The sequence below is a fragment of the Vespa crabro genome, chromosome 8 (assembly GCF_910589235.1).
Source record: "Vespa crabro chromosome 8, iyVesCrab1.2, whole genome shotgun sequence".
Taxonomy (NCBI): Eukaryota; Metazoa; Arthropoda; class Insecta; order Hymenoptera; family Vespidae; genus Vespa; species Vespa crabro.
Genome location: NC_060962.1, coordinates 8,760,088 through 8,767,587, shown reverse-complemented (window position 1 = coordinate 8,767,587; position 7,500 = coordinate 8,760,088). Strand labels below are relative to the sequence as shown.

At 34.8% G+C, this 7,500-nt stretch overlaps 1 protein-coding gene across 5 annotated transcripts in view; it reads right to left on the bottom strand.

Annotated features, from left to right (window-relative positions):
- LOC124426206 (acetylcholine receptor subunit alpha-like) overlaps positions 1–7,500 on the bottom strand; it is a 130,855-nt gene that overhangs the window by 87,038 nt on the left and 36,317 nt on the right. The window lies entirely within an intron of this gene.

Genomic DNA, 7,500 nt, shown 5'->3' with positions numbered 1-7,500 from the left:
TGTAATAATAATTTGAGATTTCTGTCCAATACATGCATACACATTATAAACTTTCTATGATCTCTCCTTCTCTCTCTCTCTCTCTCTCTCTCTCTCTGTCTTTTATTTTTTTTTTTTTTCTATAAATTATACAAGAACATTGACGACCAGACACCGGAACAATTAAAATGCTAATCGTACGAAATTTGATTTAATCGATGAGTAAGGACATTCGACTCGCAGCTTTATAGCGAAGTTCATGTCGTTAAGCACGGCCTGTTCATTGGAGAGGTGAATTATTTTTTATCGTTGTCGTCGTCGTCGTCGCCATCGTCGTTGGGAAAGAATGAAGTATGGGTAAGAAGAGAGAGAGATAGAGAGAGAGAGAAAGAGAGAGAGAGAGAGAGAAAGAACATTTACATGCAAATGTGGTAACGCTGGGACAGGTAACAGAGTTTTTCTTCGTTTTTTAGATAGCACACGAGCGCACGTGCAGAAGTAACGAGCGACGTAGACACGGTACTGTTCTTTGCGAAAAAAATCACTCCCTTCTTTCTCCACCTCCGTCTCACCATAAACCGTGGGGTCATGCCGTTAAAAAAAGAAGAGAGAAAATTTCATAACTTCGCCAGATTTCGTGCGCATTAACGTTATTTTTTTCATCCTTCCTCTTTCGCATTTCACGTGGAATAATAATTTTGTTGCTGTTGTTTTTATTACTTTTGTTGTGTTTATCTTTTTGTTATTTTCTTTTTTTTTTTTTTTTTGTTTCGTTTTATAAAAACCAAACTAAAGTTACTCGCGTCAAATATTTACCAAGTCTCTTTCATTGTATTTCATTCGAATTATGTTTATTTCCATATGGTCATTTGAAGTTGGAAGGTATAAATTGAAGAGGAAAGAAAAAAAAAAAGAAAAAGGAAGGAAGAGAATTTAAAAAGATCTTTCGTGGTTCTAACAGGAAAAGGGCGTTTTTAAAATTTGTAAGAATCCCAAATCGATGGGTATAGCAACATCTCGATAGACGAAAGTTTTAACGAGTTTGTACGCCTTCTTACGGAGTAAAGTCGAACGTAACTCGAGGGTGGTTATGCAGACTGGAAAGTGGTCGAAGAGCTCCGATGAAAAGCGAATAAGGGATGATTTTACGCGCGAACTACGCCACTAGGAATAGCGCAACGTGCGCCTAACCTTCTTCACGTTTGCCATTTTTCCTCTCGACGATTCGGTATTCATAGTTACCGGGAGCGTCCCTACGTGCTTCGCATTTTAAAATGCTGACTGTTCTACCGATTTATTTTAGAAGACCTTTTACCTTATTTTTTCCTTTTTCCAATTTTTTTTTTTTTTTTTTTTTTTTCTTAAGAAATCGATTTTATTTCATTATTTCTTTTTCTTCCGTGAGTACTGATTGGTACGAGATATTACGACAAAGCATCAAAGTGATATCTATTATTTAGATAAAAATAATCGTTCGTTCGTTCGTTCGTTCGTTCGTTCGTCATAATATTCTTATGGCGAAATCTAAAAGCAGTTGATAAGAGATAACAAAGATAAAATATCGTTTTGAATCGATCAAAACGAATCGTATAGTAGGAAGTTACGTATACTATGTTTACGCGAATACGTAGTTAAGTTTCGAGAAGACCAATCGATTTTCGAAAATTCACTACTCCCGCCGAGGTAGACCCTTTGCTAACACGGTAGGAACGAACCAATCGGCTTTGGCGTTGCGTTTGATCGATCGATCGCTTTGATTACCAGTTTAGGGCTTATCGCTCGCCGTTTGTTCGTTCGAGCAAGCGTGTGCGCGCGCGCTGACCCTTATTCGGGCATACAACCCTCTCTAAATCAGGGTCACTCGGTCGAAGCGTAAATAAGATCAACGAGCAACGAACCCCATCGACGTCGACGTTATTTATCCTTTGGTATCAACTACCGACGATAGCTACGATTACTACGATTACTATGGTAGACGTTTAACAATGATTTTCGTTTACACGTATTTCTAAATTTTACGCGATAGAAATTGATCAATTTCAATTATAAAATATCGACAATAGATCGTATCGATATTGAAACCTTCCTTTATCTCGTGTTATTTAATTCGATAATCGACATGATCGTGACACTTTTTCATCGAGTACGTTTTATCATTTTATCATTTTATCATTTTATCCTTTCGTCGACAATAACGCGTTAATGTGTAACTCGTTCTTGTTCGTTCGATATGTATTATATACACATATACACATACATACATACATACATACATATACAGATATGTGTATGATGAAGGACACGCGTTATAAGTCTTGAAATTAGTCATGCCAGGCTAAATCCTAGTGAAACCAACACGATTAGCTTCCAGGGATTACGAAAAGCTCTTGTGTCCTCTCGGTACACTGAGGATTAGATACGAGTACTTCCCTCTATACAATTATCCAACGTGAAATTTCCTTACATTGGACATTTGTCATGAAAATAACTTAACAAAGATCTATATACTTACTTACTTACTTACTTACTTACTTACTTATCTCCGATTCTATAATTTTTTTTATGTCTTTTCTTTTTTTTCTTTTTTTAACTTTTTTCATGTATATTATTTTTAATTCAATATCATTTATCCCCCATTGTTACGGAATAATTACATTAAACAATTATCAATTACGGACGAAATCATATGCGAATACAATTGAGCCAACAGTTATGATACTTTTTATCGTGTTTCTCGTTACTTTTATCTAATTGAATATATAGGAATAAATTTAATTATCGACGAGAACATAATAAATACGTGACGTCAAAGGTGCAAGATTATACTAACGTAGTATTATCACAGTTATACGATTGGCAGGTTAATTAATTTTAAGTTTTATCAATGGATTATACACGTATAAGCGCGTTCGTTCGTTCGTTCGTTCGTTCGTTCTATCGATCGATCGTTTTATTGATTGATCGACGGTTAATTTTTTTGTCCTTTGTTTGTTTTCTTTTCTTTTTTTTTTTTTTTTATCTAATTAAAATGACACATACACAGTAGTAATGAATTTAATTTATAATTTGAATAATTTCAATGATTAATACCACCTAGACGAATTTGATGAATACATAAAATTCGGGGTGGCACACGATGAGAAGTTAAAAAATGGAAAAGCAGGGAGGTAGAATGAGAGAGAGAGAGAGAGAGAGAGCGAGAGAGAGACGAGGGAAAAACGAATGATTCGTCAAAGCGAACGGTTAATTGAAACGAGTAGATACGTCAATGTTTGGCCGGTACTCATTGCGTGAATTTCATTAGCCAGGACCACAACGTATTACGGTGATTATACGGTTAGCTAATTAATCCAGCTATTATTCTCACCCGTATACGGCGCTTTCCGGCGTCGCGTGCGTCGCGAGCTTATAATTAACTTCACGGAAATGAATTTTATCATCAAAAAAAAAAAATATATATATATATATATATATATATATGTGTGTATATGTATATGTATATACTTGATCGTTTGGCCGAAAATCGATTTTCAATTTTGCTTTCCTTCCCTTTCGTTTGTCCTTTTTCATTTCCCTTATTTTTATTCTTTGTTTTTTTATTTTTCCTCTTTGTCCGTGCGCGCTCTATTTTTAATTATTCCTTCGTTGTTCGTTTAAAACGTTCTGTTATATTTGTTCCTTATTAGGAAAAAAAACAAAAAAAACAAAAAAAAAAAACAAAAAAAAAGAAAAAAGAAAGAAAAAAAGAGAAAGAGAAAAGAAAGAAAATTAATATAATTACATATTATTATAATATATTATACACGGGAAAGAATAATAGTAACGGTGGTAGTGGTGGTGGTAATGGTAGTGATATAGAACGAATTGGGTCAGCCAATGAAAGAATACAAAGGGAAAAGCGACAGGCACGGGGGAAAAAAAAATGTTCGTGAGTAATTGTTTCGGTAGTTAACATATTCAAAAGTTGAACTAAATCGTAAGACCAGAGAGAGTATATTGTGCGAGTAAGAGGCAAGAGTTGGTGGTAGGTACTCTCGTTATTCGGCGTCGTAAATAGAATCGAACGTGACTCGAATGGTTAAAGACGTTTTCTCGTAATTTACAGGGAATGTGACTTTTATCGTTGAAACTCAAGGAATATAATTTACTCGTTGAATATTCAATACCAAGACTAGTTAGATAATATTGAAGAAGGAGGAAAGTGTTCTTGGCTAACGAGAGAAACCTGAAATTATTCAAAAAGAGAGAGAGAGAGAGAGAGAGAGAGAGAGAGAGAGAGAGAGAGAGAGAGAGAGAGAGAGAATATTCAATAGGAATAGTTAAAAGAAAAGTACAAAGAACAAAATCTAATTTGTTTCTTTATTCGAGGATAGAAAAGAAATAGGAGGAGCGAAGAGAAAGAGAAAGAGAGAGAGAGAGAGAGGAAAGGTTTAGGGATCGTTGAAAGGTATATAAAAGGAGGGTTTTACGAGGTAAAAAAGAAAGGCAATGCCAGTTGGACAACGGGGTAGCAACGACAGCCGGTGCCACTTGCCAGCTCCGTGTCCAATATGCAAATCCTTCCTCTTCGTAAGCGCGAAGAAAATATATTCTATAAGAAGTGAGATTTCCCGAGTAGCTTCGTTTACTACACTATGGCTCTCCTTCATCATCATCTTCTTCTTTTTCTTCTTCTTCTTCTTCTACTTCTTTTTCTTTCTTTTCTTCTTCCTTTTTTTTCTTTTCTTTTTCCTTTTTCTTTCTCTCTCTCTTTTTTTCTTTTTCCATTATCTTTTTTATTTTTTCAAATCTCCAAAGTCGAGACGCAATTACGTTCCGTTCTACATTTTATTTAAATTTTTGCGATGCGAGAGATCCCTACTTGCATGCTCCCGTGAAAGGGAAAATTCTCTTTCTCTCTCTCTCTCTCTCTCTCTCTCTCTCGCTATTCTTTTTTCTTTTCTATATTTTTTTCTTTTTTTTTCTCCTGCAAAGAGCTGCCATGATGTAGACCATTAGTCGCTGAACTTCAGCTTTCATCGTTCCTCTCTCATAACTGCTTCTATGATGTTAATTCGTTATTAATTATAGCGAACCTTTCTCTTTCACAAGCACGCACACACATATATACATATATATATAATATTCATATATATATACACATATACACAGAAATATATATGACAGCTTTTAAATGACTTCGATCATCGACCCCTTTTGAACAACGGTTAATCGGATACGGAAAATCGATTATTTATGATCATTTATAGCGTGTATATTCATTTTAACGTATAAACAGTCGAACGAATATAACTAATTAATACGTATCGTTAATCGATGCCATGGAAAATTAATATTGAAACGAAATAGAAACGTGTTGTTCGATAGATCATTCGAATGATGATAACAGGGTGACAGGTAAAGGGATTGGAATCCTTTCCACATGTATGAAAGAAAAAAAAAAACAAAAAAAAAAAATAAAAAAATAAAAAATTGAATGGACAACAGAGCTTTTCCAAAATGTTTCCCAGTACTCGAAAGCTCTCGGTCAGCAACCAGTAAACATTTTGCAGTTGACCGTACAGTTTTTGAGTACAGTTTCGAGATATATTTTTCTCTCTGAATGTGCTGGGATTCACGGCTATTCTCGTAAAAAAGAAAGAGAAAAAGGAAAGAGAACGATATATATATATATATATATATATATATATATATATATATATATACACATATATATATTGGAGAGGAATGAGACTATCAAGAATTTATACAGATCGGTAGTAATCTGTCAAAAACAGCTGTTTCCTCATTGATTCATTGCGACGTGGAAAACTGAAAAATATATAAATATAAAAGAATTCCCTTGTGATCTGAGTCTTTCTAAAATTTTCAAATTGTTTGTTTCTTACTAGAATGTCACTATATATATATATATATATATATATATATATATATAAAATTTCTCTGTCGAAAAATTCTCAAGAAATATTTTATATCGTCGTATCAATGTACAATATAATATAATATTACTTCAAACATTCTTCGAACATGACAATTTCAATTTATAAACTCCCCGTGGTTTTCTTTCTCGCAACACGTACTTCATAGAGTTTGTATATGGATTCGGTTAGGGATGGGGACAGGGGTAGGAGGGGGAGGGAGGAAGGAAGAGAAAAAGGAAATAAAAAAGAATGAAAGATAAAAGAAAAAAAGGTGAGAAAAAAAAAGGAGTAAGGAAAATAAAAACGTAAAAACCACACATTTTCGCCGGCAAGCGCATAATGAGATGATCCCGTTTTAAACTTGCAGATATACGCTAGCACATACGCTACCGGCTGCTCTCGCGGCAACACATTTACGTATGAACTTATAGCTACGTAACGAATGGTAGTCGGTGTATCTGCTTTGTATATGTATGTATATATGTTTCGAGGTAGGTAGGTAGGTAGGTAGGTAGGTAGGTAGGTAGGTAGGTAGGTAGGTAGGTAGGTAGGTAGGTAGGTAGGTAGGAAGGTAGGTAGGTAGGTAGGTAGGTAGGTAGATAGGTAGGAAGGTAGGTTGTAGATGCATAGAGAGAGAGAAAGAAAGAGTGGGTGGGTAGGGGGATATAAAGGGTGGTAGGACGCGAACGCGGCTCTTTCGGCCGACGCCTATGAATAATGCAGAAAGTGTGCGAGTATGCCATGACGCATGACGCTACTTCGTTTACGTTTGTATACACGGCACTCAGGGAACGTCATATCCCATGAATCGACAACGAATTCGTCCTTCCGAAACTCCTTTCCCTCTTCTACTCCATCTACTATCTTTCTCTCCCTTACTTATTTTATGTATATATGTATGTATATGTATATATATATATATATATATTTTTTGTTCTTTTTTTTTTTCCTTTATTTCAGGTTAGCAAAGAAGACCGAGAATAGACTGAAAAATCTGTTTTCTGTTCGTCGATCTTAGTCGATGTCTTGGTCGTTGTTAAATCGCATAAGTTTTTCGTGAATCGATGAAACTCAATCGAATTCGCATAATCTTATATCGATTATGTTATCTCTTCTTTCTTTATCCCTTTCTCTCTCTCTCTCTCTCTCTCTCTTTCTCTCTCCTTTTTTCTTTCTCTTCGTAACAATGAAAAGTTTTGTTTTCATCTTTTTTTCTTTCTTTCTTTCCTTCCTTCTTTCTCTCATAACGCAGATATCCATGTAGAATTTACATATTTATGAAAGAAAGAGAGAGGGAGAGAGAAAGAAGAAATCTCGTCACAATGTTTTCATTGAGTCCATACGAAACGAATGGAAAACGTTTCGTTGATGCTTAAGAAATCACGATTGGTTCTTTGAATTTCTAAAAGTAAAAAGTTCAAGGAAACAAATGTCACGTTTATTTTCTTCAGATACATATTTTATTATCTCGACAGACGTACTCTCATTAGGTTACTTTAATTAATCAGAAATGTCAAGATTCGTTTGGAAAGTTGAATGTGAACTCGACCCTTTTACTTTTTCTCTAATCAATTGTAATTATCACGATTAGATCCGTTAG